This window comes from Micropterus salmoides, unplaced genomic scaffold (assembly GCF_014851395.1).
Source record: "Micropterus salmoides isolate LMB-PRFRI ecotype aquatic unplaced genomic scaffold, ASM1485139v1 Ms_hic_scaffold_20, whole genome shotgun sequence".
Classification (NCBI taxonomy): Eukaryota; Metazoa; Chordata; class Actinopteri; order Centrarchiformes; family Centrarchidae; genus Micropterus; species Micropterus salmoides.
The window spans coordinates 5,478,401-5,506,301 of record NW_024041151.1 but is presented as its reverse complement, the minus strand read 5'-3'; the positions used below and the strand labels follow the sequence as shown (position 1 = coordinate 5,506,301).

The window sequence follows — 27,901 nt, the reverse complement described above, 5'->3', positions numbered from 1 at the left end:
AAACAGGAAGCCAGGATGCTAAAACAGGGGTGATATGATTATATTTCCTTGTCCTAGTTGGCCAAGCAGATGAGTTCTGTACAGTTTGTAATCTATTCAGGGTTTTTTTGATTGAGGCAAGTAAAAGGCCAACACATGAATTACTACCGAACAAAACGCCAAGATCTCTTACAACAGGGTTCACAAGTCGCTAGCAGAGGGCAGAATTTGATTGGTGATATGTTGAAGACCAATAATCAGAATTTCTGTTTTGTTGGAATTAAGTTTTACAAAATTATCGGACATCCAATTTATAGTCAGTGAGGCAGTGCTGTAGTGAACTCAGGATACCCAGATCAGTTGGCTTAACAGGTAATTGTGTATCATCCGCATAGTAATAGAAAGAAATACCATGCATACGTATAACATCACCCACAGGGAGCATATATATAGAAAACAGAATAGGTCCAAGGATTGACCCCTGAGGCACACCGTAGTTGATGGTAGAAAAAGAAGACATTATTTATAGACACATAAAACTTCCAATTGGATACGTATGAAGCAAACCAGTTCAGTGCAGTACCAGATACCCCCATCCAGTACCTCAGTCTGTTCAACAGGATGCCATGATTAATGGTGTCAAAGGCAGTACTCAAATCTAGCAACTAGCTGGGTATACAGTATAGAACAGATGCCTGCATTAGCATTCATTAGGAGGTCATTAGTAACTTTCAGGAGTGCTGTCTCAGTACTGTCATGCTTATGCAAACCAGCCTGAAACTTGATACAGTTATTTTTCATTGCAGCAAAGAGCAGCATAGGAACCATCTTTTCAAGGGTTTTTGAAAGAAAAGGCCCTTTAGAAATTAGGCGGTAGTTGTCAAGGATGATGGGGTCAAGGCTAGGTTTTTTTAGGACATCTTGTACACATGCAGGACACAACCATGAGATAGTGAGCTGTTAGAAATCAATGTTACAAAAGCAAGTGGGGGTTAATATACTCCATAACTTCAATTAAAAACTTGCTGGGATCAGATCAAGAGGGCTAGAGGATTACTTTATCTGCTACATACTGTAGTTTCTAAAAGTTCTGCCATGGTAATGGAAGAAAGGTAATGGAGTAAAGAAAGTAACTCCAAGGATCCTGGGTAGGGTGAACAACATTTAAAAAGGCAGGGTTTGGGCTAATACTGGCTCTTAATGATTCCACTTTAACGACAAAGTGTAATAAAAATGTCTCACAATCTGCATCACAATCTGCACAGGGAGAGGCAGGGAGAGTCTTAAAAAATAAACTGGGATTGTGCTGGTGGGCAGCAATAAGATTTTTGAAATGGCAAGCTCTTGCATCTTTCACCAAACTGTTTTACGGGGACAGTAGCTCTTTCATGGAAGTGGACCTGGAGACCAGATTTATTTTTCCTGCATTCCCCATTGCAGCTTCTGATATTTGCATTTTACCAGGGCTGCTTTTCAGATATTAAGTTTTGTCTGTTTTTCAGAGGGACCATGAGATATCAAGGGTTAAGGAACACAAGGTTTAAATAGTTGACCAAATCATTTGTGAAGGAGATATCAGGAGGCACATTGCTAAATGAATTGAAGAGGGCACCAAATTTAGAGGCGCGCTGCTCATTTCACTAACAAAGACCACGCCAATGTGGGGTATGAAAAGGTAGTTTATTCAGAAAATGAGTATTATGATGGAGGGATCGAGGGAAGAGTGATGAAGGGGTTGAGAATGGAGGGATGAAGGAGGTTGTTAAGGGTTTGGTGGCCGGAGGGGTCGAGACTCAGGGTGGGGGCTCATCTCGATAAGCGGCTTGCTTATCGACCACCCCCCGCCCCCGTGGTTCCTGTTGTAGAAAAAAAGACAAAACGATTACTTTGGCAGAATTATGGATTTTAGTGTGCATGTTTTTGATGATGGGAGGAAACCGGAGCACCTGGGGGAAACATACAAACTCCATGGAGAAAGGCCTGGCCTGAGCGAGGTCTAAACCCAGGACCTTCTTGCTGTGAGGCCACAGTGCTGTCCACTGGGCCACCGTGCAGCCCATTAAAAGATGTGAGGGATCTGAGAAACGGGACAGAAAGGCGTTAGACAGGCTTATTTACGAATGCGCATGTGATTGAATTAGAGAGGCACAGGTGGATGTAATGAGTGAAGCAAGGGCGGTGTGATTGGAGAAATTGAATGAGGCACAGGTGGTCGAATTAGTAGGAGAGAGGTCCTGTTCCTGAACTTTAGTTATATAACTCAATTTAAACTGCCGGTTTGACTCAGCCAGAAGCATAAAATCTAAATAAGAATAAAAGTTTTGTTGGAGAGGGATCATTAAGAAGAGCCAACAGTTATAAAATATACTGGGGTAAAGCTGACGTAACGACGTGAGGCGAGGTTATAGCTCGTCACATATGGACGCATGGTCAAGACCCGTTGGTGTCAGTTTTCTAACACAATTTGGAGCCCCTTAACGTCTTACTTCTATGCACAGGGGGGGACCAAATTGCGACTTTTCTCAATTTAAACAAGTACATTTATTTTGAAAGTCTAACTAGACCTTCATATTTATTGTTGCTAACTTGACCACGGAACCCTAAATGTCAAAAAGTGAGTAATTATTTGGTGTTAGCTGTGGTCTTGTCGCTGTGTGTACAGTTCTCGGGAGCGAGCATGAACATCCCAACCTACATAAACCAATGGATTTTGCGATTTCTAAACATGGGAATCGGCATAGAGGATGTTAAATGCAGACTAGAATGCAGGTGAATGGTTCATTTATATCTGAGGCAATGGGCAATAAAAAAGTGATTAATTTCATTTAAAACAAAACTACAGATAAATTGTGTAGCTAATATGTTTATGGTTCATAATATGATGGTTAGATTCCCAGACTTTGCAATCAGTACAGTTTTTTGTTAAACCCCAATTACTCCTATGAACAAATACGAATCTTACACATACGTATGCATAAAACCACACAAACACTATATGTTTGTAAATATTACATACACATGAATTCTAATAAAACAGGCAGTGTGCATGATGTCCCCCTATCTTTAACTTTCCTCTCTATCTGCGGAGGCAAAGTGACGTTCGGCTCTGAGTAAACTGTTTGATTAAGATCCAGTACCTCATCCTGCTGGCACAATACTCATCCACTGATTACAACATTCATCAAATCCTCACACGCATTAGCATTTACATACGTGCACATGGATACAATCAGTTGACAGCCGCCCATTCACTCTGCCAGCCTCCCTCTCAGCTCAGTCTGTCTCTCCCACTCCTCTGTCAGCCGTCATGAGACCCGAGGGATCGAGCTGCCAAAGAGTGAGACATACTCGCAGGTGTTATTGCACATCCACGCTGACTCACTTACACCTCCCACCCGCTTGCGATAACACTCATGAAAAACGCTATCTCCTGCTCTGTGTCTCTTCGACTAGCATGCATGCACACATTCACACCTTTTTAAAAATGCTTGCTGTTTACCTGAATAAGCAGAAATGTACAGCACTCAAAACAGCACAACAATCTTGAAGGTGTTACAAAAAACACCCTGAAAATAAACCTGTGACATCTGTTACCGCATTTCTCCGTCTCTGTCTATTTATTTCCTATTTTTGTTTGTGACTCTTATTATGCAGGAGCCCGATGTGAAAGGTTTTAGATATTTCATGCTAAATCTCCCTTAAGTGAAAATCTTTATGCAGACGGAAAGGACAATTCTTCTTTTGAGATCTTCTTCTTTTCAAATCTTCTTTTGAGAATCCCATCTCAGTCACCTCCACATGTGCGACATTAGATTGAGGCTGACGTACTTGGCTAAAATTACTGGGGAAATGTCAGCATTCTGCAGAGATGCTACAAAACCCAGCGATGGCCAAATTCACAAAGTTCACTACGAGCAGTCTTTCCAGCTAAACACTTCCTCTCAAGAACTTTTCACAAAGCTTTTACAGATGAACTCCTGAGACAAGGGAAGAGGCGGGGTTGACCCTGTTGCTTTGAATGTCATCATGTTTCATCAGTGTCTACAGTGGCTGGTTGACAAGTGTGTGTTAGTGAATGTGGAATAAAATATTCATCAGTACACAACAGCACAACAAGTTAGCTTGATAGAGGAGGATGGGGTGTTGGAGTGAACAGTTGGCATGATCGAATCAGCAGACTGATGGTGAGAAGTGGGAGATTACTGCAAGTGGGTCTTTCTGTGAGGCCACGGTACGATAGGACACGCCCTCTAAACGGTTGAAGCTTGGTTACGTTTAGATTTAGGAAAACATCATGGTTTGGGTTCTTATAAATACGTTAACCTAGGAAGTTATCTCAAGGGATATGTCACGTGCAAGCCTATACTTTATAACTAGGACCCTAGTTTTTTGCGACAGCGCCACCTAGTGAATTGTCATGACCCTACTTCTCAGCTGATTTATTACCTCAGTAAACACTTTCCTAGTGAGTTTATGGTCTCACTCGCTAGTTTCAGGTCTTCTTCAACACAGCATGATGTTCATTTAGTAAATTATGGTCCCATTTAGAGGAAAATAGACGATAAAGCAGGGGATGCTTTAGGGCGGGGCTACCAAGTCAATTCCACAGATGCAACACACACTGATTAGATGTTACAGCAGTGAATGAGCCATTTTTGGTTTGATGAATACTTTGACATTTTTCCAGGGTTACAGTAGTGGAGATCTGTGCAAACCATCATATCTTGTGTTGTTAGATTGTTGTGATTTGTTGGTGAGCTGTCTTTATTTTTATTAATTTGCCTGCCATCAAAATATGTTAAATTACCTGCAGCAGCTGACTGATTGTGAGTAGATATTAGTGATCAGACTAAGGATGTTTTTGTAACATTGGCCCCTGCTTTTTTGACTTGTTCACAGGCTGACTGTCAAGCTGTTTAAGCGGATTATTGGTTCTAGCCACAATGCTAACATCAATTTTATCATATATATTAGATTATTTCCCTTGATGGCATCGCCCTGGCCTCCAGCACCACTGTGAAGAATCTTGGAGTTATCTTTGATCAGGACATGTCGTCAGGCACCATCTTATCTTAAAGAGCTCATAGTACCTTACTACCCCACCAGAGCACTGCGCTCCCAGAATGCACCTGTGGTTCCTAGAGTCTCCAATAGTAGACTAGGAGCCAGAGCGTTCAGCTATCAAGCTCCTCTCCTGTGGAACCAGGTTCCAGTTTGGGTTCAGGAGGCAGACACCATCTCCACATTTAAGAGTAGGCTTAAGACTTTCCTCTTTGATAAAGCTTATAGTTAGGGCTGGCTCAGGTGAGTCCTGAACCATCCCTTAGTTATGCTGCTATAGGCCTAGACTGCTGGGGGATTTCCCATGATGCACTGAGCTCCTCTCTCCTCTACTTTCTCTCCCTCTGTCTGCAACCTCATCCCATTATTGCATGTTACTAACACAACTTCTCCCCTTTCTGGTAGTCTTGTGCTTTCTCGTCCCTCTCCTCTCTCCTCCTATCACTTCCTGCAGGTGTTTCTGGCTCTGGAGCTGTGGAGTCTGGATCTGTGGTTGCGGGTCACCTGCTGCCCCCGTGTTCCTGCTCGACGCCCTCTGCTGCAACTACTGTTACTAGTCCTATTGTTATTATTGTTATTATAATCATTAACATTACGATTGTTATCATTAACACTACTATAAATATCTGTACCTATCTATATCTGTACCCTCCCCTCTCTCTCTCTCTCTCTCTCTCTCCCTCTCTCTCTCCTTCACCCCAGCTGGTCGAGGCAGGTCGCCGCCCACCCTGAGCCATGGTTCTGCTCGAGGTTTTCCTGCTTGAAGTTTTTCCTTGCCTCTGTCGCCTAGTGCTGCTCTGGGTGGGAATTGTTGGGTTTCTGTAAACATCATCACAGAGTACGGTCTAGACCTGCTCTTTTATGAAAAGCGATATCTAAGAGATAACTGTTGTTTGGATTTGGCACTATATAAATAAAAATTAAAAAAATTAATAAATTATCAGATAAACGTGATGTAAGTGGGTGATGATGAATATAGTTAACCAGACAGATAAAATTAAAATACAGGATGGATTTTATGCTGTTTGGACGGTGAGGCTGTACACAAACACACAAGCATTGATCTGATATATTAATTCAAAACAGCACTCAAGGACATTCAAGCACATTTTGTTGTGCTATGAAGGCAGAATGCATTAATTTGTTTGCTGAGTTTGATATCATAAAAACCTTTATATTATATAACGATGAATTCATGTATGAGAATAAACTGTAAGCACATTTAGGCCAGTGCACCATATTTCTTGTGGATTGTGTTTGTTTTCAGTGAAGTTATCTAACACATGAATTTGTATGGACGTGGAGGAGGGCAGGGGGGGCCCAGGGCTGTGCCACTTTACCCCTTGATGACGACGGTGCCCTTTTCTATTTCATTTTTTGACAACATAGCATTACCTCACCTGACCGAACAGAGCTGTAACGCTGTATCATTCTGGTTTCTGTACTGTACAGTAACACTCTGGATTAAATTATAGGACTGTTCATCCGGGATACCACTAAAATATATACTCAATTTACTCACAGAGGGAAAATATATCTTTGTTTGAGAAAAAGTTGAAGGTAGCTCTACAAGCTTGTGTACATAAAAACTTTGAGGTTACGTTAACTATGACTCTCAAGGTGCATTTCGGCAAGAAACATCAAATCCCAGAGCTTAAAATTCTGTCGCATGGGAAAAATTAATGCAAACGCCCCCTGACATCGGAAGAACAACTCGGAAATTTAAAAGAATATGGTACACGAGTTGCAGAGTTGTTGAAGTCATAAACTTAGAAACATTGCAGACAACATGGTTGATGGCTGGAAACATTTGATTAATGGTGTGAAAGCACATCCTGCATATAAATTTTTGCTAACGTATAAATTGTAATATGATATTAGGTTATAACGGTTAGTTTGCTGTCCATGTAGAGTGACTTACATTAAATAGGAAAGTTATTTATTAGCAGTATTTGCAGTACAAGCAATATTTTAATGGTTTCAGTTAATGTACTGGTGCAGTAACAACTCTGGGACAACTCACTTTGTAATAGAAACCTTCAAACTGTACATAGTTCAACTCACTGTGAAATTTGCTTTTATCTGGCAATTGAAAAAACAACAAAAACAACAAATTCTGGAAAATATGGAACTCTTTTTATAATTTATTGGAAAAAGCAGAGTGTACCACGACCTGTAGCAGTCCCAATGTTCCGTCTACATTTTGTCAGACATCTACCTGTGTTTTTTACCACCTGCCGGTTCCCTGTCTCTCTCTCTCGTATTTTATATTTATAAATAAATCCTTTAGATTAGATTTTTTTTAGATTAGATTCAACTTTATTGTACAGGCATAATGGAGGTGGTTTTAAAGCACATGGGGACTAATCTGTTCTACTCTTTGGTATTTTATCTGTAGGCTATATACAATAAATATTCCCATATAACCTCTGTAATTAGATTGATTATTTGAAAATGTCATAACAAAGCATCAGAGCAAGGGCTCTTCAACCAAACTAAAAACAAATCATGTCTTCTTTTATTGCGCTTCTCTCTCAGTTGAATTACACATTTAATCACAATTTCCAAACATGTCAAATAAAAATACCAACATAATGCACAAACACTGAAAGAACCTACTACAAGTTTATTTTATCTGAGCCATTAAAAATTCATTGTTTACACTGTATAATGCAGAATTATGTAATGTATTTTCATAAAGCTTCACTCAGGGCTAATGGAGGGGATCATCAAAAAAATCTTCACTACAAAGTCTTACTGAAAAAAATAGGTGCGTTGCCTCAGTACCGACCCACGTTAATTAATCTTGGTCAAGTCCTTCCTAGCATGCATCTTTGGCTAAATCCTTTTTTATTTATGTTTAATGAGATATCATGCCCCAGAGTTCCAGTTATGAAGTTCAAAGAATCAAGGATGAAAGATCTGTTCATTAGATGTTAAAACAGGAAGATTTTTAAAATATACTTTTAAGCCTCGTTGCTGTTTCTACACCCCAAGCTTCTTTCTCACAGGGCACATAATGTGCAGTGTACAATGATAACGGTGGAAGATTTACCACAAAAATTCAACTTGAAGCAGCTTTTCATTCATCTGTTTTGTCGGCTGCAATGGCAACTGCTGCTAGCTGCTAGATTTAATTAGCTCTAGCTAGCTAACGCTAACTCGATGAGTTGGTTGAAACTTAAATTTTTAAGTTTCCAGCTGACTTGTTTTAAAACATATGCATTTGCTGGCAGTTTGATATCATGCAAACAGACAGGCAAAGAGCTAGCGTCCTCACAAGTTGATGATGATCCATGTAGAAGGCAGAAAAGAGCTTATGTTAGAGCAGACAAACACGCTGTTTAATCCATTCCTTACACTTTTGTTTTTGGTTGGTAAAGTTGATTAATAAGACACCCTGCTAAATATTTGTACACAGAGTTTCTACAGCTCCATGCAGACGTGTCGGTTAACATTACATTAGGATTCATGGGACCGTCTTGAAGAAACCTCATCATGTTCGAGGGCAATCTGTGTAAGATTTAAACGTACTGCAGGGAAAGAGCATTTAATGCGTTGAATGTTTAAACGCTGTCATCACCTTGTACATTTATTTACTTTATATTACTAGGGTGACCAGACGTCCCCGTTTTCGTCGGGAGCTGTCCTCCGAAATGTCCCCGTGTGTTAATCATGGACTGTACAAGGTGTTAAAAGACCTGAAATCAGATTTTACATGGCCAGAAAGACTGGACAGCAGAGCACACAGGTGTCTTGCCGAAAAGTGATCGTCCGCCGAAAACTAGCGAGCGCAGCATGTTAAAGCTGTATCGCCCAGTCGATTTACGTCTACAGCTGATTTTATCTAGATCTAATAGACATAACGTGAAAATAAACATCACTTTATATCCACGATAATAGCAAAGGTATGTGTTTGTGATACTTCAACGTTTCTTTTTACGGAATAGTCACAATTGACTGAAAGGTAGATTCTGCCTCAAAATTGAAATAAATTATATTTAATATAACTCAACTATTACTTTTTACCTCTTAAATACCTTTAAATGGCCAAAAATACATAAAATGCAGTATTCTACTTGCCAGAAAGTGACTGCAGCCTCTACTTAATGACTGAAAGGTAGTTTCTACCTCAAAATGACTTGATTTCATTCAGAAGAGTTATATTTGACAGATTATGAAACCGAAACGGTCCCCCTTTTTTATTTCATATATGATATATTATATATATATATATATATAAAATTTTTTTTTTTTTTTTGGTCATACTGACCACCAAACCAAAAATATCCCTGGTCCAGAAATCTGATCACGTTAATTTATAGGCAATGAAGGGAGCAAGACGAGGGTGCTGTAATAATGCGAGAGTCCTGGCTGCAGAGATAAAAATAACTTCAATGTTTTGTGTGTGTGGAATAACTGGGACAGTAAGATAGTGTTTAATCCGTTTTGGATTAAACTACATCACTTAATGTTGGAAAAGTGCGACGTCATAGAGGCGTCTCTGAGGTTGCGTTTTTGCTGAATGATGCTTTGATATGGATTAGATTAGCCAGAAAACAAATGATTTATATGATCAGAAGGCATCAGCGTCTTATTAGTGATCACAGTCTTGACTGTGCGACTTTCAGTTTTGCACAGACAACACTGCCTGTGGACACATGAAAGAGCTGCATGGCGTCTTCTGTCTTTGCCATGTTGCAGGATATGGATTGTTGAAATGACCAGTCAGGCAGTGCGGGTGAAATGAAGCCTCAGGTTAAGTGTCTGTAAGTGTCTTAGCTCAAGGGAGAATAACTTCACACGATGAATATTGAGCCGGGAGAGGGGGAGAGAGTGGCTCAGACAAAAAAATAGAAGAAGAGGACGAATTGAAGGGCGAAACGGCACAAAGAACAGGGAAATATTTGCTTGTGTGCTTGTCACATTGATGCAGATGGCATATTCACACTTCTTCCCCTGATTGAATTTGACTGTCACTTTCCGTCACACTGGACAGACTGTAATGTTCCTGAAACACAGAACAAGTACAGAGCTGCACCTTTTCATGAATTATTAAAGATATGGATATGTGCTGTGTCGAGCTTTGTGAAACCATATCAAATTACAAAATAAAAGTTTTGCACGGATCAAAAATGATTTCTTCTTTCTTTCATCTCCATCAATCACTAGTGACAATAATCAAGATGCCACGCCAAAACCGTGGGAGTAATATCGGACCTAATCCTGCAAACACACACAAACAACCTCTTCCTTCCTTTTTTTTTTCCATCTTACACAATCCCACACAGAAGAAGACAGGCTGCCGGAGATCAAACAAGATACTCGTCAACAACCTCATCCTCTCTAGTTACAACAATCCCCACCTCCTCTGATGCTACTTCAAAGTTTCCCGAGTCACAGTCTTATCTAAATAAGGTCTGCCAGCCGCCTGATCTGGTTTTAAAATGAGTCTGTGATGTTAATCCTTCGAAAAGAAGCGTTTTTTATCGAGCTTATCTCGATCTCATCACATCCAATCTGAGACGTGTGGTAAGATCTGTGCTCTGGTGACAAAAACAAATGACAAATACTTGAAGCCTCTCAATCCAATTGCTTTGAGGTATTCATTCTAAAACCATTTAGCCTGACAAGTCTGGAAATTAAGCAAAAACAAAAGCAAATGCTGCTTTAACAGATATTCATGTAATTATTGTTTTGTTTTGGGTGAAAGAGGATTGAATGGGTGCTTGTTACATTGCTAAAGGCAGCTGCAAGGTGCTAATCTGTGCTCATTTCTAGCAACAGCTGAGAGATAAACATAATTAGCATGCAAATGGATCTGGAAGTGTCTATGGATTTTTATTTTTTAAGGGGAAAAGGAAGCTCAGATTCTGTGTTTGAATCCCTCCGAGAACACACCTTTCACATTAGACCTTGTGTTCAATTCTACAACGTGTCATTAATCAGATCAGACACGTTTCTAATGTTCATCTCAGCACTTCATTACGTGTTAGTTGCCATGATGGCTCGATATAAACAATGTCCTCCTGGTTACGCAGAGAGGGGGCGGGATGATTAATGATGTTTCCATCAAATGCAGCACCATGTTCCACCAACTTGTATCATGTTATCAGCTTGCACACACAGACCTCACGGTGAGGTAATAGCCCTGATCTTCACATCAGGTTTTATCCCTAAGGTATAAGCCTTCGGAAATCTTCGACAGATCTTTCAGAGCCCGACAAGGGGAGTGTGTTAATGCCAGCAGGGCCGAAACGGTGGGGAAGATGCTCAGCCATTTATCCAGCAGATGGCAGATCTGTCTTGGACACAAGCCAGGCAGCCTCTGTCCGGTCCTTGCTAGCACCCCCTTATGTGCCATTTGCTAATGGTTATAATCCAATTCAAATATTAAATATACCACAACATATAAAGGAAGACAGATTAAGGGGAGTTAGAGAGAGAAGAGAGATAGAGGAGGAGTAAAAAGTAATCCTCCTTAAGACTTTGATATTGTCTGTGGCCCTCGTCTCCACAGTTAATTTACAGGGTTTTAAGTCACAGCTGCAGGTACATAGCAAAGCGTTTGAATGCATGTGGAAGTGGGGATTTAAACACACACACACACACACACACACACAGATCTGATGTAACTGTAGTCGTTCCATATTCATAATTAAAATGTTTATTGATGAGCTATCTGGTCTAAAAGCCCCTGAAGGCCTCTGAGAGAGAGGAAGAGAGAGCAAGGAAGGATGTGAGGCTACATTTATTAACTTTATTTAACAAACCCGATGCAGCAGTGTGTCAAGACTCAATCTGGGCCTCGGCCTTGGCACTTTTGACTGCGCTGTTCACTCTTGCATGCATCCTTCCCCGCCTTATAAATAGAGTGGAAATGAGTATATGAACAAGTAGAACAATCCTCCCACACTCTGCCGATTATTACAATGAAGCGTGACAAGCCTTTCACAAACGCTCATGACAGCTCCTCTATCGCTCAGTCAACGATCAATCTGCAAAATAAAGATATGCTTCAGTCGCTTTTTCTTATTTTTATCCATCCATTGCCAGTGAATCAGTGTCAATACCGGAAGTAGTGTGTCCATCACGTAGAGGAGGGAAGTGGAAGTATTTTAGTGCATGTCACGTTCACACGTGAGTCCAGATTTTGCATCCCATCACAGACCTTCAATCAACATTCAATTTTTAAATCAGCCACAATCTTCAGTCTTTCAGCAATGTCACTACTAATCTTGTTAATCAGTGAAGTGTATGAACTACACTGCAGACTGGAGTCTCTGTTAAACCTGAAAGGTCTGTATCCTCACTGCCCTGCATTATTATAAACTATCATGTTCTGGTCGTGGGTCTCTCTCTCTCTCTCTCTCTCTCTCTCTCTCTCTCTCTCCTCCAGGCGCTGTCTCTCCCTCTTCATCTCCCTCAGGTCTCATGCCTGCTGTGGCTGCTTTGACACATGTTGGTGTCTGCTATAGTGTAAAATCTTCTCAAATTGTTAATAACAATTAGATATAAGTTCATAACCATTCCGCCTGTCCTCCCCAGAAAAACGACCAAACAGGTCATGTGTGCAGCACGTAATTACGATCCATCTGTACAGTTATCGTGGCAGTGCCCTCTAGTGGCCGTACGACGGTAGCAAAGGAGGAAGAAGAAGGGTGACGACGTTTTATAAATAGCGAAAAAGTCCACCTAAGCAGCGGTATGGGGTGGGTGGGTCTAACCAACCTCAAACTTTATCGCAGTCTCACCAAGTGGTGAGTTATTTAGGTTTTTCCTTCACGTGTGAAGTCATGTGATATTTACATATCATGTGACTGACGTATTCTTATTTTAACCCACACTACAATGTTTTTCTAAACCAAACCAAGTAGTTTTGTTGCCTAAACCTAACCAAATGCGTTTCACATTAACCACGTACTTATTGTCGCGTGACTTGCATCACATGACCTGCCTAACGTAATTAAGGTCCGGTCGCCTGGCTAGAGTGGCATGGGAAATGTATTGCATTGACAAATTACTTATTTGTCATTTTGGATGGAGGACTTGTTATTCTTATTGTTGTTTACTATTAGGTATAAGTTATCCTGGCCTTTCAAATTAATACAAAGAACATGAAATCTCAACATCCTTTTAATATTGATGTTTTTAATATGGTAATTTCCTTTTAAATTGTTTTTGTAATTTCTTTGTAAATTATTTGCTTGCTGTATATTTGTCCTATGTATTTCTTTAAATGATAAAGTTTATTGGGACCATGCTGCATGGTGATTCTGCACTTTAAAAAAATTGATTGATTGAATACCGCACCGTTTAGTGTGACGTCCTTGTATAGACTGAGTAGGGGAGGCCGGGACTGGTCGGCATACTTTTCACTCTGCAATATTTTGGATGCCGTAATTTATGTTATATATATTCCAACTGGCACCAAATTAAAGCTTAATGTCTCAGTTATGAATAAATGTTTTAATGCACGCAAATGGATGACTCGTGATTAAAGTCATGTTGTACATTCATGCAAACCAGTCCCATCAAGGGGCCGGGTAGGGCCCCACCTTTGCTCTTGAAATGGGCCCCCAGATGCTTAAGGCACTGGTTTGGAGTGATGGAGGAAACCAAAACAAACTCTTTTAACATGAGAAGATTATGCAAACCCTGACAGAGAAGCACCAGTCAATTTAGCATCAAGCTGATTTTCATGTATCATTGACGGACCAGCAGAGGACCAGCGCATAATTACACTCCAACAGACATATTAGAGACAAGCAGAGTCAGACAGAGCAGAAATGAATGTTAGCTGACAGACCAAATTCACCAGAGAGTTCGCCACATTTCAAGGCTGGCATAATTCATGGTGTGTGCCTTGGAATGTATGAAAAGTGTTTTCAACAGTAGGCAGCACTGTAAATTGCTGTGAAAGGACTTTTCAGGCGGCACAGAAAACTACCAGGAACTGCTAGGAATTAACATGGGGTTTCAGTTTCTGGCAGGGAAGCTTGGCAGTTGCCCCCCGCCAGGCCCCTCGTCGTAGGGGATGCTTTCACATCGAAATGGAAATAGTGTGAGCTGTACACATGCAAACGAGGATAGATGGGGAATTTTTTACTCACCACTGGTGCAGATGCTCCACCTTTTTTTTTAAAAGGTAATAACTGGGGTAGGTAACGTTGGAGAAACTAGCAAGAGACAAAATCCAAATCCACCCCCTCCCTTTAGGCCTCCCTCCAAAGCCACTTTGCTAAAACACATGTTCATGTGCAGTGAGTGCAGGGCAGGGCGCACGCACGTAGGTCAGCCAATCATTTCATTCGGACCAATTACAGTCCTGCGACAGCCACAGATACAGGATTTGTGTGTCAGAGCATTTGATTTATTGATTGCTGTGCAGATGTAAAGAGAATTTCAACAAATATAACATACAATGCTTCTGAAATAAATTGCATATTGTAGCTTCAAGAAAATCTCTGGTATAAATAGATGAAATAGATAATTATAGACTCTATAGACTAAATTGGTGACTGATTTATATAAATGTTATGATACAAACTGTGCAACAGATTATATTGATTACTGTCTGAAGGTCATAGTTACGTTTCTCCACATAATACTTATTTTTCCTTTTCATCATGTGCTTGATTTAATCAAAAATGTTATTTAATTTATTGTGAAGAATTCAGATCGCTGATAAAAAATATTGACGCCTCTCACACAAGCACAAATACTATTTTTTCATGTCCTTCCCTTTAGGCTTAATTCAATTTATAACTTCCCACTTGTCAGTCTACATCAAAATGGTACAGACTTGACACAAATTAACCCAATGTGATGCTATTTTGGTTGTTGACAGTCAGTTATGTAAAAGGATGAAAAAGCACTTTATATCTTTGAATTATCTCAGTGATAAAACTTAACAGATATATTTTACTGCAGTTGGAGCCGCAACAAATTATAGTTTTCATTAAGGGTAAATCTGCATATTATTTTCTTGATTAATCAATAAAGTCTTTCAATTATTATCATACCTTCAAAGTAAAAGCTTAATGATCAGCAGTGAATAGTTGCCAAACCTTACTGGTGGAGGCTGTCAGGGTTGTATGTAGCCGGAACGAATACTGCAAACTGACTGGGGGTGAAGTACTGTCACTGTCTGCACGTTATTCAGTAAAAAAAAGTTGATTGTATATTTTTATTTACAGCTAATATTCTCCTAAATACACAATAAATTTGGACATAAGTGAAAGATAAGCCAGTTCTTGCTCTTTGTAGTAAAATTACAATACAACATTATCAATTAGAAAGTTATTTTACACATAAACACATATTTTAGGTAGCATTATTACAGAAACATGTCAACCATCATCATTTTCATGATTATATATATATATATATGTATACGCACACACAGAATATAAACACACTGTAAATATCAAATGTAAGGTTTTCATTCTGTTCTGCCATAACTGACAGTAAACTTAATAATTTTAGGTTTTAAGACTTTTGAAGATTAAGCTGTGCAAAATTATAACGGCATTTTCCACTTTTTTGTTTGTAAACAAAAAAATAAAATGATTAATGGAGAAAATAATTAGCAGATTAATAATTAATTCATTAGCAAAATAGCCGTTAGCTGCAGACCAAAAAATTATCCATTGCAGAAAAGTGATAACAAATATTTAGTAAGGCCTATTCTTGAATTATTCAGCTCTGCAGGAGTATACACACCTTTTTTTCTAAGTTGAACTTCCCCAAATTAAAGTGGGATAAGCAGAAAAAGCCACATTATAAAGATAAAATGAGGGATAAATTTCAGCCTCATGGGGAAACAGGTACATTTTAGGTATTGATCTTGGTAGAGAGAAATGGACAAATTAGTGTGAGCTGTAACAGTGTGAAATGAAACTAGGGAATGATTTAAAATGCTTGACCGGGGTGGGACTGAACAGCAGGCATGAAAACTGCTGAAATGTTGTCATTTTAAACTGACATGCTCCTTGCCGTCATTGAGCGAAGCCCAGCAGGCGCATGACTCATGCTGCCAAATTCTCTCTCACAGAGAGCTGTTTGTGTTAGATGCCATGAAATAAAATTAAATCTGTGTCCAGCTCCTGTGGTTTTTATCCCCTTTCTTTCAGTTTGTAAAAATCCCATTATGTCCCCTGTAGACTGTTCTCTCCACTACATTTGGTGCTGAGAGACATTTCCATGAAACGCAAATGTTTTTTTTTGTTTCTTGGGTGTAAAAGACTATTGTTTTTTTTGCAATTCTGTCAACTTGTTCTCTCTCCCAGGTTTTCACATATGGATGCATGATCAGGACCCCTTGGCGTCAGTTTGTAACACAGTGGCCCCTATAGCATCATTTTTTCAAAGGTAAAAGTAGGAGTAGTATATAAATAGCAGAAAAGTGAATGGGGGCAAAATTGTATACAGGTGTAGCCTTTTCAAATGTTATCGACGAAATGGATCACATTCTGACAGCGAAACGAGTCATTTCGCTCGGGTTGTGACGGTCGAATATATTGATCCACCGTGTTACAGCCACTGTTTTGGCCGCTAGTAAAAGTTACGTCAAAGCACGGGGCACTTCCTGTCCGCTCTGAGACTACCCAGCCGGCCAATCACAGTTCTTATGGTTCGCGTTGCCTCAATGTGTAGGTGCACATCAGGCTCGGGCCTACGTAGACTGCTATTTGACGCAGGAGTATAAATTCCACTTAAAGAGGTGGATTGGGTTGGCTAGAAACTGGACTTTCACCCAGGAAACTGGTGTTCGTTTCCTGTGTGAAACAAAAAGTCAACATTGATTGTTTTTTGTGAAGTTACGAAAGCTACATAAGCTATGTAAGTAATGTTACTTAACTTACATCACTTAAGTCACGTAAGTTATTTAAACCCAAACCGTGATCTTTTTGTAAACCTAACCAAGTAGTTTTGTTGCCTAAACCTAACCAAATTGCGTTGTTTCACGATGTTAACTAGTAGTTTTTTTTTTTTGGAAAGTCAAACCAGAAGCAGCATATTTATTCTTGCTAACTTGCTAAATGACCCTAAAGGGTACCCAGTGTGTTAAAAAGCGACAACAAGGGGTCTTGACCAAGTGTCCATATGTAATGACTTGATTTTGTAGTTTATGAAACTTGTGTCCAGAAGAACTGCATAATGTGAATTTTGTGTGAAAGTATGTAGTAAAGTTTGTATCACGCATGAGGATGCGCGCACACACACACAGTGTTGGGCAGTAGCGTCACTAACTACATTTCTCAGTAGCTTGGTGTTAGCGTCGCTATTTTCTGAATCAAACAGCTTTTTAGTAACGAAGCTCTTCTATTGGCCTAGTAGCGCGGTAGCTTCCACACAAGCTACATTTTCCCAAGCCTTTCTGAAGGATCAGTAAGTGATGCCACCGCCACACACGGACCTGTATGTGCAGCCGGCAGAAGCGCTTCCTGTGATGGTGACATCACATTCTCATCCTTGGGCTGATGTCTGCGACTTTGCCGCAGGGGAATAAAGACGCGCACGATTGAGTTTACTTTCTATTGTGATAGTTATTGTAACACCTCTTGTGAGAAGGATCAGGATCCAGCCTGGACAGCTTGTCCTCTAGTGAGGAGGAAACTTTGATATGTAGTGGCAGAAACTTGTTTCCATGAGATGAAATGAGATCTCTCTCTTTCTTGTATCTTGTTTAGGTTGCAATGTTGCCAGAGCACAAAATCACATATAAACAAAATATAATTAATAAACAATGAAATGGCATGAATTTTTCAAAGGAACAATTATTAAAATAAGAAACAGTATTACATGACATACACATATACACGTATACACATGACAATGTGATAATTAAGTTCCTTTACACAAACAACAATGGTTTTCCATTTGTTGCATGAGGAAATACATTTAGCTGTAATGATAACTAAGTAGGAGAGTTTCTCTCTCGCACACACACACTGTTTGGAGCAGGTCTTTAGTCTTCTTTTGCTTCTGTGGAATGAAGTTGGTTCAACATAAATTAGACCTATATATATATATGCATACATACACATATATATATACGTATATATATATGACCTAACTATAAAATGTTAAAAAAATGTAAGTAGCTTAGATATTCCTATTTCTCTTAGGAGCATGTTGAGACCAAACACAGAGCTAACATTCATCAGGTGACACATACAGCTCTCTAGTTCTACTGACCATATAGCAGCTCAAGTCTCTCTACTGAAATTACACAGACGAAACCTGTATCAACCCTAAGTAAGACAGCAAACAAGCCAACCTTCAAATGTTAAAGTTATGGAGCACTATGTGGATTAGTAACTGTGATGTAATTACTAAATTACGTAGCGTGTTACTACTCAGCACTGTAAACTGCAGAATACAAATACTCTGAATGGCTATTAGTGAAATATGACTTTCATAAATAGTATCAAGACAGAGTTTAATACAATGAAAGTCATTTTACCATTTGTTGTGACGCTGGAGTCATATTTTGGTTGTTGTTTTGGTCACTGCTCATTTCTTAAGCTCATTTGTTCTGGCATTGCTTGGGAATGGGAAGAGTGGGAAGCCACACATTTATGTTACATCCTGGATACCCCTAGACCTTGGGACGTAACACATTAAGAACTTTTGTTTATATAATATCATATCTTCACATCCAGGCCATTATCTCCTCAGAGTTGGACAAACGCCTTCAAAATGACAATCTCTGAGGCTGCTTTATTGAATTCCTGTATTTCTTTTACCTTCTCATCCAAATTAAATACTGTCTCATTATTGCAGTCAGGTAAAATCATCACTCTTTGACAACCTTTATAGCTCAAGTTAGCAAACTGCCACTGAGGACCTCAGTGGAAACCATTAGAGGGATTCTCATTAAAACGATTTTTATTATACCCATTCACCACTAGGTACACTGAAACAACTCAAATTGTAATTAGATGTCCACTCTCTGTAGACAGACATCCAATTATACTTCATTAAGATGAATGAGCATTTGCAGGGTATACAGACTTGAATTTAAACAGACCTGGATCTCATCTACACACAGTAGAGCTGAGAGTTAAGAGAATTATTATTCTAAACCTCTCTTATTGTTCTCTGTGAGGTTTGAATTCACCGAGCCCGCTTAACTGCACAAACGGTTGTAAATGGCTCATTTCAAATTGATGAATGCCACCTGTTCATGTCACACTATCAGCTGATATAATGGAGGATGTTCACCTGGGCAGAGAACTACAGAAAGACTCCGAAGCCACTTTATATAATGATAATATCCGCCAATATGAAGCATTCACTCATTCATACTAAACCAACTTTTGCAGCATAATCCTGCAACCATGTGCGCTTTCACCGGCATGCAGGCTGTAACAGCTCCTTATCCTGTTCGGTACTTTTCATACAGCGCAGCGAGCCGGCATATTGGTGCAATACTCCCCGAAAATAAGGCAGTGTGAAAGCGCCTTGAGGCAGTTCTTGGAGGGAGAGAATTTTTCTACTACACCAACTGAAGTGTACTCATGCCAATAAAATCTGCAAAACAATAAGACATTGTTGAACACATGGATGTATCAAGGACAATTGGATTCCTACAAAAAAGGGGGTCTTTGTTTTTCTCTCTCTCTGTAAATTACTTCTCAACAATTCTGAAAAAATGTGAATACAAGAAAATACAAAATGCCAACTCAGATGTGTGATTTTTTGCACGAGGCCAAATGCTATATGAGGGGTCATTCACATTATTAGCAATTTAACTGATCTAAAAAGGAGAATTCTGACTCCACGGTATTGATTCAGGTATTATGACACTAATGCATCATTACTATAAACCCCCTTTACACCTGGCAATCAGATAGTGCTCGACCTCATGCAAGTGCAGGTGAAAACGCACCAGAGGATCACAAAGATAGACTTTGACTATGGCTTAGATATACAGTAATAGATAATGAGACTTCAGATAGACATCTAAATTGCTTGATTTGAATAAAAGTTGCGACGACAGTAAACGGCGTTAACCCCACCGTTGAGCGGAGCGTCAGAGACTTACAGAAAAGATCCAAGAACGTGGTACAAAATGCCAAAAAAAGGATTATTTAAGAGGAAATGTCCTAAAACGGGAGGAGGGAGGGCTCAGTACTTCAGCTAATTCATCTGTCAGACTCAGGATAGCCTCCTTGGGTCAACGAAACCGACCGATGAAGTCCTCATTGTTGTATATTTCCAGTAGGTTACTGCGGCCACTAAAACCTCTTTCCCTTCTCATAGCTCTCTCCATAATATCAGCAGCAAACCACAAATAAAACCAAAAACAATTTTCCTTTTTTTTGGCTGTTTGGAATCTAACTTTTTTGGTCTAAACTTAGTCTGTCTTTATTTTTGTGAAACAGTCTAACTTACATCAGACTAGTTTATGAGCACATTTTAGACTGTCTAACACTATAGACTAAAATAGCTTTGTGAAACTGGCCCCTGGCCGCATTGAGGAGGAATTGTTATCCAATCGGCTGCCAGCTCCACCTCCTGAGCTAGCTACTGGCCTGCTAGCCTCCGTCCATCTTTGTGGGATGGATTTTTGCCTGCCTCCTTGATTCTACCTCCAATGGTCTCCAGGAGTCTCCTTTCTGAGGGGGACCCGGCTACCCATACAAGACAGACCCTACAAGAAAGTCGAGACTCCCTGTCATCCACTCTCTTTTCTGCTGGATCTTGCTCTAGAACCAGACAGCCTCCATAACCAGCCAGTTTCCAGCTAGTTTTTTGCAACCACATTGAACACGTGTAAATGCAAATGCATTGTTAACTACACATAAAACAACCATGTGGGTGGAAATACGTCCTCGCTTTAAGAGTGCCGACAAAGTCCTGCCACTCGGTAGCCATCTTGTCAACGCCTTCAGGCGGTTATTTTGGACTAACAAGACCAGACTCCTGTCTGAATGAATGTGGATAGAGCCATAACGGCACTTTCACTGGTCACCGGGACATAAAACCTGCCTGTTTAGAGTCACGTCAAGTAAAATCTGACAAAAAACGCTGGAAAAGTTTGATGACTTTGCCCCAAAATAAGTTTAAAAAGTGTTTTTCCCCAAAGGTTTTACTATTCATGCGCGATAGTAGTGTCACGTGCGTAGTAGACACTTACGTCAGTGGAATCACATGATTGACTGAAAAATATTTCCCGCCTCGGCTGTTCAAAGCAGACGATTGGCTATCTAGTGGGGCGGGATAACATACTTGTCAGCATTGTATTATAGTATTATTGTAATTTTTGTACACTTTTTTGATCTCCTTATTTTTTTTTATATATTTCTGTTTATGTTCTTGTGTGCTGTAAGCACCAATTTATACCAAGGCAAATTCCTCGTATGTGAAAATGAACCTGGCAGTAAAACCGCCATCTTTCGCGTTATGGGCTTTCCCCATAGAGTTGTACAGAGGATTCTTAAAGTGGAGCGTCTCCTCTATAAAATGTCTCTGGCGTCGATCATTGAACATGCTCATGTTTTGTGTGAACGGTTAACTCGACACCAGGCGGAAGTTTCCCTTTACGGCTGAGCTATTACGTCGGCACATCGCTGAAGAGAGAAAAAAATATGGTGTATAATCCATGGAGGAAAACGAAGCTCCGAAAGTTATTATACAGTCTGTAGTTATACAGCATTTTTTGTGAAGATACAATCCAGATACAAGACACATTTTAATGGAAGGTGTGAAGGAGGTCATTTATTTTGAATCTCTGAAAGGTGTCTTCATTATACCCCCCATAAATCAATACACATGTTAGCACAGCAGGAGCAGTCTACCTGTATAAGTACCACTCCAGGCTTTTTCCCCTTGTGAAAACTTGTTTAGCTTATTTATCAGCATTAGTTGTGGTTTTTATGCCAGTGAACTGATAAGAATGAGAATCCACTTTCACAATTTTCAATTTCTATGACACAAACCTTTCTTTCTCTGGATTAAACTGTTCAACACTTCAGGTAATTGACTTATTGAAGTGGCTGGCGGAAGTCTCAAGTTATAACATAAATGTTCCTTCATCAGCATTAACACACTGTAGTTTATTCTGACTCAACATACGCCGTGCTGCTGCCCCAAATACTCACCAGAGCAGTGTTTCTCAACGGCGCGGTAACGCCCCCTCAGTGGGCGTTCAGAATTTGAAGGGGGGCGCTGGAAGCAATAAAAAACGGGGGGTGTTGAGCTGCTCTTGGGGGGCGTTTGTTGAGGTGAAAGTTTTAAGGTGAGTTTACACAAAATAGTCACAAAATTAAGGGTTTAAACTACTTGCAAAAAAACTGTGGTCTGCTACATTAAAACCTGCGACTGGATGAGACGGTGTGTACCGAAAGTCTTCTTGTCTTCAGTGTTTCTATGTGTGTTGACTCAGCAGGGATGATATTAATGAGTTGATCTACAGGAGAAACATATTTAAAAGCAAATAATACATATATATTTTCTCCTGTTTGTTTGAGGTAAAAACTACAGTGAGCAATTACTGCACCTTTCTAAACATTAAATATTATATTTGTGAGGTGTTTTTAAAGATTTATGTCTTTAACAGGAACAAGTGGGCTCAGAGCTGAGAGCTACAGACAGGAAAACAAGTATTGAAAGATGAACTAACAGACTTGGTTTGGGTCTTTTCATGGTATTTGAAAATAGAGTAACACCAGCCTTAGTGTTTAAAGTTGTGGTTTTATTACTTTGTCTTTCAAAATTATGCAATATTGAGGCAATTATTTGTTATTATTATTATTTATTTTGACCCACCTTCATTTTTTAAAATTCATATTGTGTCTTATTTTCATGTTGTTGTTTGGGGCAGAAATAGGCTTCCATAGAATTGAGAGCGGATACTAGCCTGCACAGTGGATTGACAATATGATGAATTCGCCTTAAAGTGGCTGACTGTTGGAGGCGGTGATGGCGCCTGGCGGCCCCCGCTACAGTCAGTCTGTCTGTTCTGTGACACTAAGTGTTGCATGAGAGTCCAATTGAATTTGGCCAAATCATTCTTACTGATTTTCATATGTAAAACCCACTTTAAAAGCACTGTGTTTGATTTATTACACAAATGCTGCACTGAGTTATTGTGCTTCGTTGTTATGAAAATTGATTATGTTACCTACTTGGGACTTAATTGTAATTACTGGACTTTCATAATAATGGGCATGAAATATTTAATGAAAATGCAAACTGAGGACCTACAGTACAGCAGGTCAGTGATTCCTGCCCAAGGGTAAGTTTACCAGAAAAGATTGTGGAGACTGTTTGGAGAAACGTATGAAACGTCCCACTAACTACATAGTCTAATTACTGCTCGGTAAACAATACTGATTGCTGCAGGTTGAGTCCAGGATGGACCACTGTCGAAGGTGCCACTGAGCAAGGCCCTGAACTCCTAATTGCTCCCCAGGTGCTGCACAATGGATGCCAACTAGAGCCCGACCGATTTATGGTTTTGCAGATATTATCGGCCGACATTAGCTACTTGCAGATATATCTGCATCTAGGTTAATAACAGCCAATCTATGGCTATTAAAAAAAGAAACAGAGAGTCGGATCCTTCCCTCAGGTCATGAGTGTTGCATCTTAGTATGGTCTCAACATAATAAAATCTTTATGTTATGTATTTCTTAAAATAAGGGGGGAAAGAATATCGGTCAACATATCTGCATATCAGATTTTAAAATCATCAAATATCGAAATCGGTTGAGCTGTTTCCCTAAACATTTCTTAAAATAACTTGTGGTGGCGCTATAGAGGCACCCTGCTCAGGTGGCTAAAAAGAGACGGAGCCTGAAGATCAACATTATCAGGATCACTGTGCCTTGTATGAAAAGATGCTGTAACAATCAGAGATGCTCACAAGTCTTTGAGCTAGAGTCCATGTCAAGAGGTCAAGTCACTCGTGGTTATAATGAATGTTCATGTCAATCCAGGCTGCTTATACTGTAAAACTGCAAAGCTATAAGGAATTCTGTAACTGAAACCTGTTTTTCACTTACAGAGTAGAACCATGTAATGTGAAATTAATGTCAGCTTATAAACTACTGTAAGTCAACACACCCTGCAGACTCTCAAACCAGTGAAACGTTAACTAAATAAAACTGTAATGTCACATGATCATCAATAAACCTGTAACTTGTTTTTCACATAGCGCAACCATGAAGCATGATGGACAATGCATCTATAACAGCTTTTAAACTACTGTAAGTCAACACATCCCCCAGACTCTCAAACAAAATAAAACTGTAACGTTGCATGATCAACAATAAACCTGTATCCTCTTTTTCACATAGCACAACCATGTAATGTACAATGCGATTAATGACAGCTTCTAAACTCCTGTAAGTCAACACATTCCCAGACTCTCAAACCAGTGAAACGTTAACTAAATAAAACTGTAACGTTACATGATGAACAATAAACCTGTAACCTGTTTGCAGCTGACGTGAATAATTAATAATGGCAGCCAGCGGGAGGTAAATGATTATGTATATCGACAACCACAAGTTTGGCAAGTAAACAAACGCTCGTTCATCTTTTCAAAACGGTCGTAGCTAAAGCAAGAAGCAAGCTAGCATTAGATGGCCAATGCTGAGCTAAACATGTTCACTAACCTCAGGTTACTAACCAAATTTGCGTTCAGCACTTGAAGTTTTAAAGTTTATGATGAATGGCACAGCAGCTGCCACTGTTTGTTGTCCTGCACCTCAAGTCCGAGTCAAGTCTGAAGTCTTTTAAGGACGAGTCTCAAGTCGAGTCTGAAGTCACTGTCTGTGCGACTTAAGTCGAACTCGAGTCCGAGTCTCAAACTCGAGTCTCTGGTAACAATCACCATAAATAATATTGTTAAATAACATTCAAAAGAACACATTAGAAACATGACTGGTGTTGTTGATGAAGAGGTGCTGTGGATTGGACTGTGGAGACAATCAGACAATGAGGCCATCTGTTACCACTGAATGAAGAAGAATGAAATGTTAATTATTTTCCACAATGTCTTTCACTGTAAGATGTGAACAGCGTGACAACATCTGCTTGTTTCTCAGGCTGTAGGCTGTCTGTTCACAGGAGCTGCCAGCAACATTTACTGTAGCCTGAACTATTAGAGCTCATTAAAACCGCTACAGCAGTTGTAGGCAAATAGCGGCATGTGGGCCAATTCAACTATTTGGCAAAAACTAAAATTTTTCCTTTTTAGTATTCATCAAAATATTTGTGTGATTCTTTCTAAATACTGTCGATACTGTTATGTATAAATGCCATAAAAGAGTCGAACGGATGGATCGGGCAGACAAACGGGACGCTGTTCGAGTTTTAACGCGATAGTGGTTGTGCGTAAACCAGATATGACGACTGCAAGATTTAAACTTTTCTTCTTCTTCATCTTTTGATTGGCGATTTGTAACCGGAGGATCATTTTTGCCACCATTTGGCCATGATTGTCAGCCGCCAAAATATCTGCTAGCTTGTTTGCTCGCTTACTTCAAATCAGTTTAATTAAATATTAATAAAAATGAACGTACTTCTACTTTTACGATCGTAACCACTGCAGCACTTTAAAATCCGTTGGCGGTCCCTCCTCTACTGCTATGTAGCCAAGATGGCGACCATTGAGGGTGACAAGTGTCCAGTGCTGCACTGCTTTTTGCCATACTTCTCAGTGTGAATGCACCCAAAATAGTAGGAAGGGCGCAAATTGAGACACACTAGCCATCTAATTTCATGCAAAGCGGACTTTTGAAATGTCAAAAAAGTTAATGCGAAATAGGTGTGTTTCCATCAGCTAGTTTGGAGCAAATACACCAGGGTATGGCAAGCATAGTTAGCCTACGTCAGTAGTTGATGTTACACATGGCTGTAATAAACAAGACGTATGGGTTCCAAACCAGAAACAAGACCAGTTGCATGAACCTGAGGGCCATGGATCTTAGAAAAATGGAGAGAGGTCCTCAGGAATGTGTTTCAAGCGGGCAAGCTGCCACCAGCCATGTCTCCGCACGTTATGGGAATATCGGGCAAGACGCCGACAGCGGAAACTGATCAGACGTGAGTTACATGTTCGCTACGTCAGAGCTTATTCGGCAAAAGTGCTTCCATCTCCCATTTAGCGCAATAACTCTTTTTCAACAAAGACAAAAACCACCTCGAACTTTTTTTTAGCGAAATTAAGGATTTGTTCCAATTTTCAAGTTTCCATCAACCTTTTCTAATGCGACTTTTCAAAATGCGCATAAAAAAATGTTGATGGAAAAACGGCCACTGTGAGCCTCGCAGGCGACGTCACAACGGTTCAAGGTGATGCGTGGTATTTGGATCAGCTCTGCACAGAAGTTAGTGGGGAGAGTTGGTGGAGCACCTGCATGCAAAATTGGACTTACATTGGCATATGAACAGCATGCATTTTCAAAGTGTAAAGTTCAAGTGTCCAATTACATTCAGTTCAAAGTTCAATAACATTTCAAGTCTGGCAGCGCAGCACAAAGCAGACATTTGCATATATGACTCATCAATGTAAGATGCCATAATCTGGCTTCAGATACAAAACCAAAACAAAGGAGATCCAAGATTCAAACATATTCTGTTTATGTTGAAAATATAAAACTAAACAAGTCATCACATTTTTAGAAGCCGGAAACAGAGAGGGTTTTGGCAGTTTTGCTTGAAAATGATAATAATAAATTATATAATATTATAATATTATATATATATATATTCATTTTCTGTTGATAGACAACTCCATGAATTGTCTAAGCCCTATAATTTATTCTCAAATCATCATAATACATATTTGTTTCTTGCTTTTATATGTGGAATTATCTGTCACACATTTTGAGACTGTTTTCTCTCCGTACAAACCAGCAATTTATGTTTTAAAGTTTCATTTAAATGCAAAAAACTTGTCACCAACACACTGACAAGACTGAATCGGTTTATAACCAATTTTTACTTCTCTGGGTGCAAGAAAAACCCTCCTCATGGTTTTATGGAAGAAGTTCCAATATTTAGCTCGTTTGTGACCCTAAAACAACAACAACAATATTCGGTTTAAACTGATAAACTCCATTAAATCAGGGAACTTTCTGCCAGCCAATAATCCCAGTCAAGACCAATTAAACAACAATTAACCAATTAAATCCACTGCACTCATCGCTGCATCTATCTTCTCATGCTCATGGAGCTGAAGTTGCAGCCTGCATGTGGATTTTAACTTATAAATGCGTGTGTGGTGTTTTGCAGCCTGTTATTGTCACACAGGCTGAGAAAAGACCTCTCCTGCTAGTGACCAGCTTTCATCCAAACGCGCTCCCTGAGCATCTTAACGAGCCTCTGTCAGCTGCTGTGCGGGTTGTTTCTGCCTCGGTACATACACCAGAAACAGCTGTACAATTTTTTAAGTGACTGTGATTCGTTTTGGGAAAAGAAGACACATAAAAAATGAAAACAAACCCCACCGCCGCGGTTAGGAGGAAGAAGGCAGAGAGCTGCACTCACCTGTCCGGGCTGTCGGTGTTGTGTCTGCGCCCTGAGACGGTGGTTGTGTCTGGTGATGGTGTTCACTGCTCTGCACAGAGGGGCGCGTGTGTTTGTGTGTGTGCGCGCTCGGCGGCAGTGCGGCGCGGGAGGGTTTGTGCAGTTTGGAGTCGGGAGGGGAGTAACTGCGCAGTGAATGTGCTCTGGAGACAGCAGGGGAGTTTAACGTGTCAAAGCTTTGTGCAACCTTTATTATTTTTAAAAAACGGTTCGTGCGGGATCAGGTCTGCAGAAGATGTGGTGCGGGTTGCGGAGCCAGGTTTTAGATACTGAGGCAGTGTGGAAGGCAGCTTTATTTACCTTAGGCTAA

General features: G+C 39.9%; 1 long non-coding RNA gene across 2 annotated transcripts; it reads right to left on the bottom strand.

Annotated features, from left to right (window-relative positions):
• Window positions 1-1,640: 1,640 nt before the first annotated feature.
• Window positions 1,641-27,653, bottom strand: LOC119914755. Of its 2 annotated transcripts, XR_005446837.1 has the most exons (4): window positions 27,553-27,638; window positions 3,193-3,306; window positions 1,926-2,056; window positions 1,641-1,835 (listed from the first exon to the last, which is right to left on the bottom strand). It is a non-coding gene; the product is annotated as an uncharacterized LOC119914755 (long non-coding RNA). The 2 variants fall into 2 exon arrangements; XR_005446838.1 differs by lacking the exon at window positions 3,193-3,306 and having other exon boundaries at window positions 27,553-27,653.
• Window positions 27,654-27,901: the final 248 nt, after the last annotated feature.